Here is an 8,825-nt window from a genome sequence, read left to right on the forward strand (position 1 = left end):
CTGCCTCCCTCTCCCCACAATCGAGGCCCGATCCCGTCGCCCCATCGCCGACCCCCGACGCCACCGTTCGCCGTCTCCGCCCTCACCTCGTCGGACGCCTACTCATCTCCTCCCCGACGGCCTCCTCCTCGCCTTGATGCCAACACCTCGTTGCCGCCGCCCAGGGCCCCGTCGTCGGAGACACCTCGCCGGACGCCATCACCTCCGTTCACACCGCCGCCGGACCTCGTCGCCCCGCTGCACGTCGTCCCCGACATCCTCCACGACCCCCGCTGCCTAGTCCCCTATGAACCCCCGTGAGCTCACCCTCTCTTCCTCGCGCGCACGCGCTCACGGCCATTGCCTCCTCCCCGCGGCTCCGATGTCGCCACCGTGACCCAGTTGCTGCCCCCTCACGCCGTCTCACGCCTGCGACCTCCCTGCCGCTGCGAGTTCCACCAGCCGCGCTCCCCACTCTTGCTCGTCGCGGCCCGCAACCGCCGCCGCTGCTGTTTCCTGCCTCGCCGCCCGCGCACCTCGTTGGCCCCCTGCCTCGCACCGGGGCTGTACTGCACCGGCCTCTGCTGTCGCGCGCCGGCGCCCCGAGAGGCCACGTCCTCGCCTAGTGCCCCTCGGCTCCGCCTCCTGCCGTCGCCATCGGTCGTCGCCCACGCCGGCCGGCCGCACATCGGCGCCCCTGCATTCGGGCGGCGCCCAGCGCCCAGCGCTCGGCGCCCATTAGCACCCATGCCCGGTAAGGCCCACTGGCCCTATGATAAACGGGGCCCGTGCCCCAGAACGTTTTATGAAAAAAGGAATTAAAATAAATAAATAATAATTAAAACATTAATTAATTAATTAAAGAATTAATTAATCATGTTTAATTAACCTAATGACTAATTAACCTAATTAACTACTATTAATTAACTAACAGAGTATGACAAGTGGGACCCACGCGTAAGTTTGACTAAGTCAACAAGACTATTGACTGCTGACTGGACCTGCTGACTGTGCTGTTGATCCAGTCAATGGCCCCATCTGTTAGTTTGACTTAGTCAATCCCTGTTGACTGCTGATGTCAAAATGACATCATGCTGATGTCATTAATCCAATTTGGAATTAAATTAAAGGATTAATTAAATTCCAGAAATTAGTAAATCTTTAGAAAATCTTATCTTTTAATCTGTAACTCGGATTAAATTATTTTCAACATGAAAGTTGCTCAGAACGACGAGACGAATCCGGATACGTAGCCCGTTCGTCCGCCACACATCCCTAACCTATCGAACTCACAACTTTCCCCCTCCGGTTCATCTGTCCGAAAATGTGAAACACCGGGAATACTTTCCCGGATGTTTGCCCCCTTCACCGGTATCACCTCATACCGCGTTAGGGCACCCCTAGCACCGATACTTGTCTTGTCACGCATCGCTATGCATCTGTTTGCTTAATATTTATTGTTTCTTTCCCCCTCTTCTCTCGCTAGACACCGAGACCGACGCCGCCGCTACCCAGTACGACTACGGTGTTGACGAGACCGCCTTCTTGCCAGAGCAACCAGGCAAGCCCCCCCCCCCTTTGATCACCAGATATCGCCTATTCTACCCTCTACTGCTTGCATTAGAGTAGTGTAGCATGTTACTGTTTCGATTAATCCTATTCTTTTGCATAGCCTGTCATTGTTGCTACATCTGTTGATACCTTACCTGCAATCCTAAATGCATAGTATAGGATGCTAGTTTACCATTAGTGGCCCTACATTCTTGTCAGCCTGCCATGCTATACTATCGGGTCGTGATCACTCGGGAGGTGATCACGGGTATATATTATACATACATACTATTCAGGTGGTGACTAAAGTCAGGTCGACTCGGTGAGTACCCGCAAGTGATTCCGATGTGGGGGCTGGAAGGACAGGTGGCTCCATCCCGGTAGAGGTGGTCCTGGGTTCCCGACGGCCCCCGACTGTTACTTTGAGGCGGAGCGATAGGGCAGGTTCAGACCACCTAGGAGAGAGGTGGGCCTGGACCTGGTCGGCGTTCGCGGTTGCTTCATAATAACACGCTTAACGAGATCTTGGTATTTGATCTAAGTCTGGCCACTGGCCTATACGCACTAACCAACTACGCGGGAAAGATATGGGCACTCGACGTCGTGGTATCAGCCGAAGCCTTCGTGATGTCAGCGACTAAGCGGCGCGCGCCGGATTGGAACGTAAGCCTGCTCTTGTATTAAGGGGGCTAGTTCTGCTTCCGGCCGCGTACGCAACATGCAGGTGTGCAATGGGCGATGGGCCCAGACCCCTGCGCGCATAGGATTTAGACCGGCATGCTGACCTCTCTGTTGTGCCTAGGTGGGGCCGTGACGTGTTGATCTTCCAAGGCCGGGTTTCGGTGTCAAAACCGGCGGCTCTCGGGTAGGGGGTTCCAAACTGTGCGTCTAGACGGATGGTAACAAGAGACAAGGGACACGATGTTTTTACCCAGGTTCGGGCCCTCTCGATGGAGGTAAAACCCTACTCCTGCTTGATTAATATTGATGATATGGGTAGTACAAGAGTAGATCTACCACGAGATCAGAGAGGCTAAACCCTAGAAGCTAGCCTATGGTATGATTGTCGTTCGTCCTATGGACTAAAACCCTCCGGTTTATATAGACACCGGAGAGGGCTAGGGTTACACAGAGTCGGTTACAATGGGAGGAGATCTTCATATCCGCATCGTCAAGCTTGCCTTCCACGCCAACAAAAGTCCCATCCGGACACGGGATGAAGTCTTCAATCTTGTATCTTCATAGTCCGGGAGTCCGGCCAAAGGTCATAGTCCGGCTCTCCGGACACCCCCTAATCCGGGACTCCCTCAGTAGCCCCTGAACCAGGCTTCAATGATGACAAGTCCGGCGCGCAAATTGTCTTCGGCATTGCAAGGCGGGTTCCTCCTCCGAATACTTCATAGAAGATGTTGAACACAAGGATAGTGTTCGGCTCTGCAAAATAAGTTCCACATACCACCATAGAGAGAATAATATTTGCACAAATCTAATCTGCTGACGTATTGCGCAGCGTGACATCATGCCACGGCCAAGCCTTTATTCGAGTCGTTTTACTGTCCCACCTCAGCGCGTTTAGCGAGGCAGTTTTCTTGGCACGTCTTGTCAAAGCAGAGATCGTGTCCCCTTATTCCGGGGTTCTCACCAATACGGGTGTGGGTAACCCAATCGTGCCTGTTGGTATATCTCTCCAATCGAAGGTGAGTCCCAAACGGTCACGGGGAGGGCTCTTGGTATTCATCCTCTTTATAAAGAGACCAAGGCTTGACTCCTTTCTTTCAATCTCAAACAAATCTGCCTCTCACCTTGAGCTCCAACACCCAAGGCTCCAGATTCAGGCGCTTCGGACCTTCGATAATGTCCGGCTTCGACCTCCAAGGCCGGTGGATGCCTTCCTCCGTTACGGAAGAAGAAGTGCGAAAGCTGAGAGACGCCAGGTATCTAACCGGCGAAATCTCGCATAGGCTGCCTGCTCAAGGGCAGGTTATTCCCACTCCCAAGCCCGGTGAGAGCGTGGTGTTCATGTCTCACTTCCTTAGGGGGCTAGGCTTCCCGATTGATCCCTTTGTGAGGGGGCTCATGTTTTATTACGGGCTGGAATTCCACGACTTGGCTCCGGAGTCCATCCTCCAAATCTCATCGTTCATTGTCGTGTGTGAGGCCTTCCTCCACATTACTCCTCACTTCGGATTGTGGCTTAAAACCTTCAAAGTAGAGCCGAAGATGATCGAGGGGCAGCACGCAGAGTGCGGAGGTGCTGTTATAAGCAAGATTGCCGACATTCCATGGCCCGAGGGCTCCTTTCAAGAGGAGTTCGACTTATGGCAACGAGAGTGGTTTTACATCACAGCTCCCAGGGGCACCACATGGGTGGCACCACCTGCTTTTCGCTCGGGTCCCCCACCACAGCTAGCATCATGGGTCAATAAAGGGCTTAACTGGGGGCCGTCCAAGGATGTGCCCTTGTTGCAGGGCCGCATTCGAGATCTCCTAGAAAGAGATATCAATCCGGCCGTAGTGACGCAGGTTATGTTGATTCGCCGCATCCTGCCCTGCAAACGTCGCCCCCTCCGCGTGTGGGAGTTTAATCCGGAAGGACCACGAGCTCTCCAACATTTTATGGGCGCGACGCCCATGGAGATGTACAAATTGTTCTTCGGATTACAAGCTACGTGTTCGGACTCGTCCGAGGACGCAGGTCTGAGCTGCAATCGCCCGGACACTCAAGTAAGTAGCCCTGTACCCGGACACGTTATCCGTATATTTATCATAAAATCGCCCTTAAAAGAGCTATCCTTTAAACAGGAGTGGATAGCGAAAGCAAAGCTTATCAGGTGTCTGGCCCCCCTCCCTGAGACCACACCGGATCCCGTGTTAACCAGGATGCTGGAGGTCGCGCCATTGGAAGAAGGCGAAGACGGGAACAAGGAAGCTACCGCCTCCTCGAAGGGGGCTGTCAGGGAAGGAGGAATCGAGAATTCCTCCATCCAGGGGAAAAAGAGGACCGCCTCTGAAGACCCGAAGGCCATGGCTTCAAAGCAGGGGAAGAAATCTTCGTCAGAGGGTCCGGCGCCGGGAGGTGCCTCGGCCGCATTGCGTCCCCAAGGGGATCAGCTCTCCACCGAGCCGTAAGTAAAGAGAGGGGTTTTGTGAAATGAGAGACATCCCTATTCTATTTCTCAGGAAGATAACCGAAAATTTACCTTGTAGTTTGGACCTCAGCCCTTCTCAGCAGAGCTCATCTTCAGGGGATCTTCGTCCGGAGATGATGGAGAGCGGAACGCCTCCCCCTGCCGTACCGCCTTGCGAGGCGGGCGACCCTGAGGTGTCATCACGGAGGGTTTCTCCGAATCCGGCAGGGCCGGAAGGCAGCCATATTGCACCCCAAGGCCCTCCGTGTCCGGCCTTCGAAAGAGGCCATCGGACTAGTCCGGCTCCGTTCGATGCACGGTCGGAGGAGCTGAAGGATCTGCTGGGGCAAGCGTCTATCTCAGAAGAACACCATTCGTTGATGGATACAGTGATTAGAAGAATTTCATCCATGGAGAGCGGGTTGTACGAGGCCGTCAGGAGTTTGCTGACAGGCTTTGAGGTACGCGAAATGATGTACCTTTTGACAGATCCGCATATGTAAAATGCGCCCTGTATAGATAGTAGCCCCTGAGACTCTGTGCGCTGTCAAAAATGACGGCACGCAGAGGATCATAATCCCAGGTATAATATGTCGCCTTGCCTATGTAGGTGGCGAAGTGTTCGGTGGCTAGCTAGACTGATGAATTTGCCGAGTTAAAGCGGCAACTTGACGTGGCAGATGCCAACATCGCGCTTGTCAATGAGCATCTGGACGAGGCACAAGGTATGTAATGTCTCCGAAGACATCTGGTAAGAGGAGCTTGATGCCCGTACCTTATAACATGTGTGCTTAATGCTGCCATGGAGAAGCTTCGGGCGGAACTTCCCGAGCCAAGGAGCAGGCCAGGAAAAGCGATGCGGCTGACTTAAAGGCGGCTGAAGAGCTAAAAGCCGAACAGGCTGCTCACTGCCAGAGCAAGAAGGAAATGGCCGAGATGGCTGTAAAATTAAAGAATGCTGCTGATTGCTGCAAGCTGCTTGAAAAAGAAGATAGGGTGGCACAGAAGGACCTAGAGAAGGTCACTGCCGAGGCCAAGGATACTCGCTCTGCGATGAGAGCTATGAAGGAGGAGCTACGTCAGGCCGGAGATATCACGAGTGGAAAGCCCTATATGGTGCGGATGAAGTTCGGGGATCCTAAGTATGCTCCATTGGACCGGAAGTGGAGTGCGGCGAATACTTATCTGGACTTGGCGGCGAGTGCCGCGGACGCGACCGAACACTTCTGGGATCAAAATGACCACGAAGTGGAAGAACTTTTTTGGTCGCAGTTCCACAATCCAGAGCGCCCACTTTCGGTATCCGATCGTTTGGCCGCATGGGCGGAGCTGAACAGGTTATCCGGACTCGCCATGAAGCATGTCGCGAGTCATCTATGGCCGAAAGGGCCCCAGCCGAAGAGTTATTTTAGCTTGGTGCAGCAGTTCCTTGGCACGGTGCCGCATATTGATGCAATGAAGAGGTCCGCGTGCATAGAGGGTGCACAGATGGCTCTTGCTCATGTCAAGACATACTGGGCGGAGATGAAGGCCAGTGCTGTTGCATCCCAGGATTCGGACGAAAGCCGAGTACCTGCCAAGCACTATTCTGAGGAAGTTCTGCAGGGCGCTTGTTTAATAGAGACGGAGTGCTCGAAGGAAGTTATGTTCGAATAGCGTGTATTATTGTAAAACAATGTTTCGATGGAATATAAAAGCTTTTTATACTTGTGCTTTCAAGAATTAGAGCACCTCCTGTGCGGCCGTTAATGTATATGTGTATATAACCTGAAAGATGGCAGTCGTTGGCTTCAGCCCCCATGCATATAATGCGGGGGTGTTCGCAGAAGGCGCATTTTCACACTTAATCCAACGTATTGGTCCTATAAAGGAGGTGATAGCGCAGCGAACTAGGCAACCGGACTATAATGCTTTATCACGTTCACTTAGCCATAGGAGTTTGACAGTGGGGCTACTTATATAGCCCCTAGGGGCACCGCGCTCATCCGAATTCGGGGCGCGTGTGCCTGACCGGAAAACGGCCCTTCGTTAATGCGGAGGAAACCTAAAGATTCCAGCAGGTCATTGAATGGTTGACCAGTCTCACGCTATATCATGACAGTCAGTTTTCGGCTTTCTCTACTGAGGTGCTCGCCTGGCCGAACCGGGGCACAATCGCAGTAGTTCTCCTGGTGTCGCCTTAGCCGATAGAGCGGAACGTAAGGCAGCAAAACACAGGAGCCGGGCAAACCCAACATTTGACCAAAGACATGATTCGGAGCTGATGCATATAAGGCCAAACTCGCGACGCCGAACACTCCCTAAGGTGTTCGGTCTTTATGAAAACGGGTTGAACAAAAGCCCTTGATAAGAAGCCCCTTGTGTCCAAGTACGCGCAAAATTTCTGGCGTGGCCACATGCCAAGACGCCAGCCTTCTCCTCGGTTATAACAAAAAACCGGGGGTTGTTATCAACAAGAGACAGTAAAAAAGGTTTACGCAGGGTCTTAATCTAAAAAGAATCCTTGGAATGGGTCCCTACTGCACATCTGCGTCTGTGCCTCCGTTGTGCCGTATCCTGGACGGGTGTAGCACGGTGTTCATCTGTAAAAGAGAGGAACTTAGTTGAAAACAATCGTGCGAAAAATCTATGTTATATTAAATAAACAAAGTATAATTCAGAAAATGGGTAGAATTGAGCTTTATTGTCTCTTGGTGTAAACGCGCGGAGCCCCTTGTACAGGGGTGTGCGGCTAGTAAGCCTTTGTATGTTTACGCCGGACTCGTCTAGCCATGTCCATGGTCTTGAACGGCCTGTTTAGGTGCTTTAGGCAGTAAAGCTGGTTTAGTGTGCGGCTGTCAAGGCAGCCGCACCATCTTCCGCGCTCGAGGAACACTCGATATTCCCCTTTAATGATATGATGCCTCGTGGACCGGGCATTTTAAGTGTAAGGGATGCATAATGCGGTATTGCGTTAAAGCGGGCGAAAGCTTCGCGTCCCAGTAGTGCTTGATAGCTACTTATGAATGGGGCGATGTGGAAGGTTAGCTTTTTGCTTCAGAAGTTGTCGGGGGAGCCGAACATAACTTCTAACAAGAGGGAACCCATACAATGGGTATCTGGGTCTGGCGTTACCCCTTGAAAGGAAGTGTTGCCATGGCGAATTATTGTTGGGTTTATCCCCATTTTGCGGATTGTGTCCTGGTATAGCAGGTTTAGATCGCTGCCGCCGTCCATTAGGACTTGCGTAAAGTGGAGTCCGTCAATTATCGGATCTAATACCAAGGCAGTCCAGCCTGCGTTCCGAATACTTCTAGAGTAATCCTGATGATCGAAGGTGATTGGTTGTAACAACCAGTGGCGGGGCTCCTCTGGGACAGGCCGTATGGCGCGTATATCCATAGGCGCCACTCTGTTTTTCCCTTTTGTCACATGAAGTGAATTTACTGTTTTGACTTCTTGCGGGAACTTCTTTTGTTCTCCGGTGCTCTGCTTGTGGGGTTCGTCGTCGTCCTCGCTTGGTATGTCGAGCCCCTTGTGTTCGGCATTAAGTTTGCCGGATTGCTTGAAGACCCAACAATCTCTGTGGGTGTGGTTTGCAGGCCTCCCGGGAGTACTGTGGATTTGGCATATTTTGTCCAAGATGTTGTTGAGGTTGGAAAGCTCGTCCCGATTATCCTTGGGGGCGGCTTTTTCTGATTCTGCCGAGAGCTTTTGAATCTGGCGTTGACTGTCGTGCTCTTCGGGCTGCTTCCCTTGGTTCGGCGCTGGTCCTTGCTACATCGTGGTTTCCCGTTTCCATCCCTAGATTCGGATGTACTTGGATCGCTGGTGCTGCTCCTTGCCAACCAACTATCTTCTCCTGCGCAAAATCGGGTCATGAGGCTTGTTAATGCGGCCATTGTTCTTGGCTTTTCTTGGCCGAGGTGTCTGGCGAGCCATTCGTCTCGGACGCTGTGCTTGAAAGCCGCTAAGGCTTCGGCGTCTGGACAGTCGACTATCTGGTTCTTTTTAGTAAGAAATATGTTCCAGAGTTTCCGGCCTAACTCTCCGGGTTGTTGAGTTATGTGACTTAGATCGTCTGCATCCGGAGGTCGGACATAGGTCCCTTGAAAATTTGCCCGAAAAGCATCCTCGAGCTCTTCCCAACTTCCGATGGTGTTTTCGGGAAGGCTTTTAAGCCAAAGC

Source organism: Triticum dicoccoides, chromosome 7B (assembly GCF_002162155.2).
Source record: "Triticum dicoccoides isolate Atlit2015 ecotype Zavitan chromosome 7B, WEW_v2.0, whole genome shotgun sequence".
NCBI lineage: Eukaryota > Viridiplantae > Streptophyta > Magnoliopsida > Poales > Poaceae > Triticum > Triticum dicoccoides.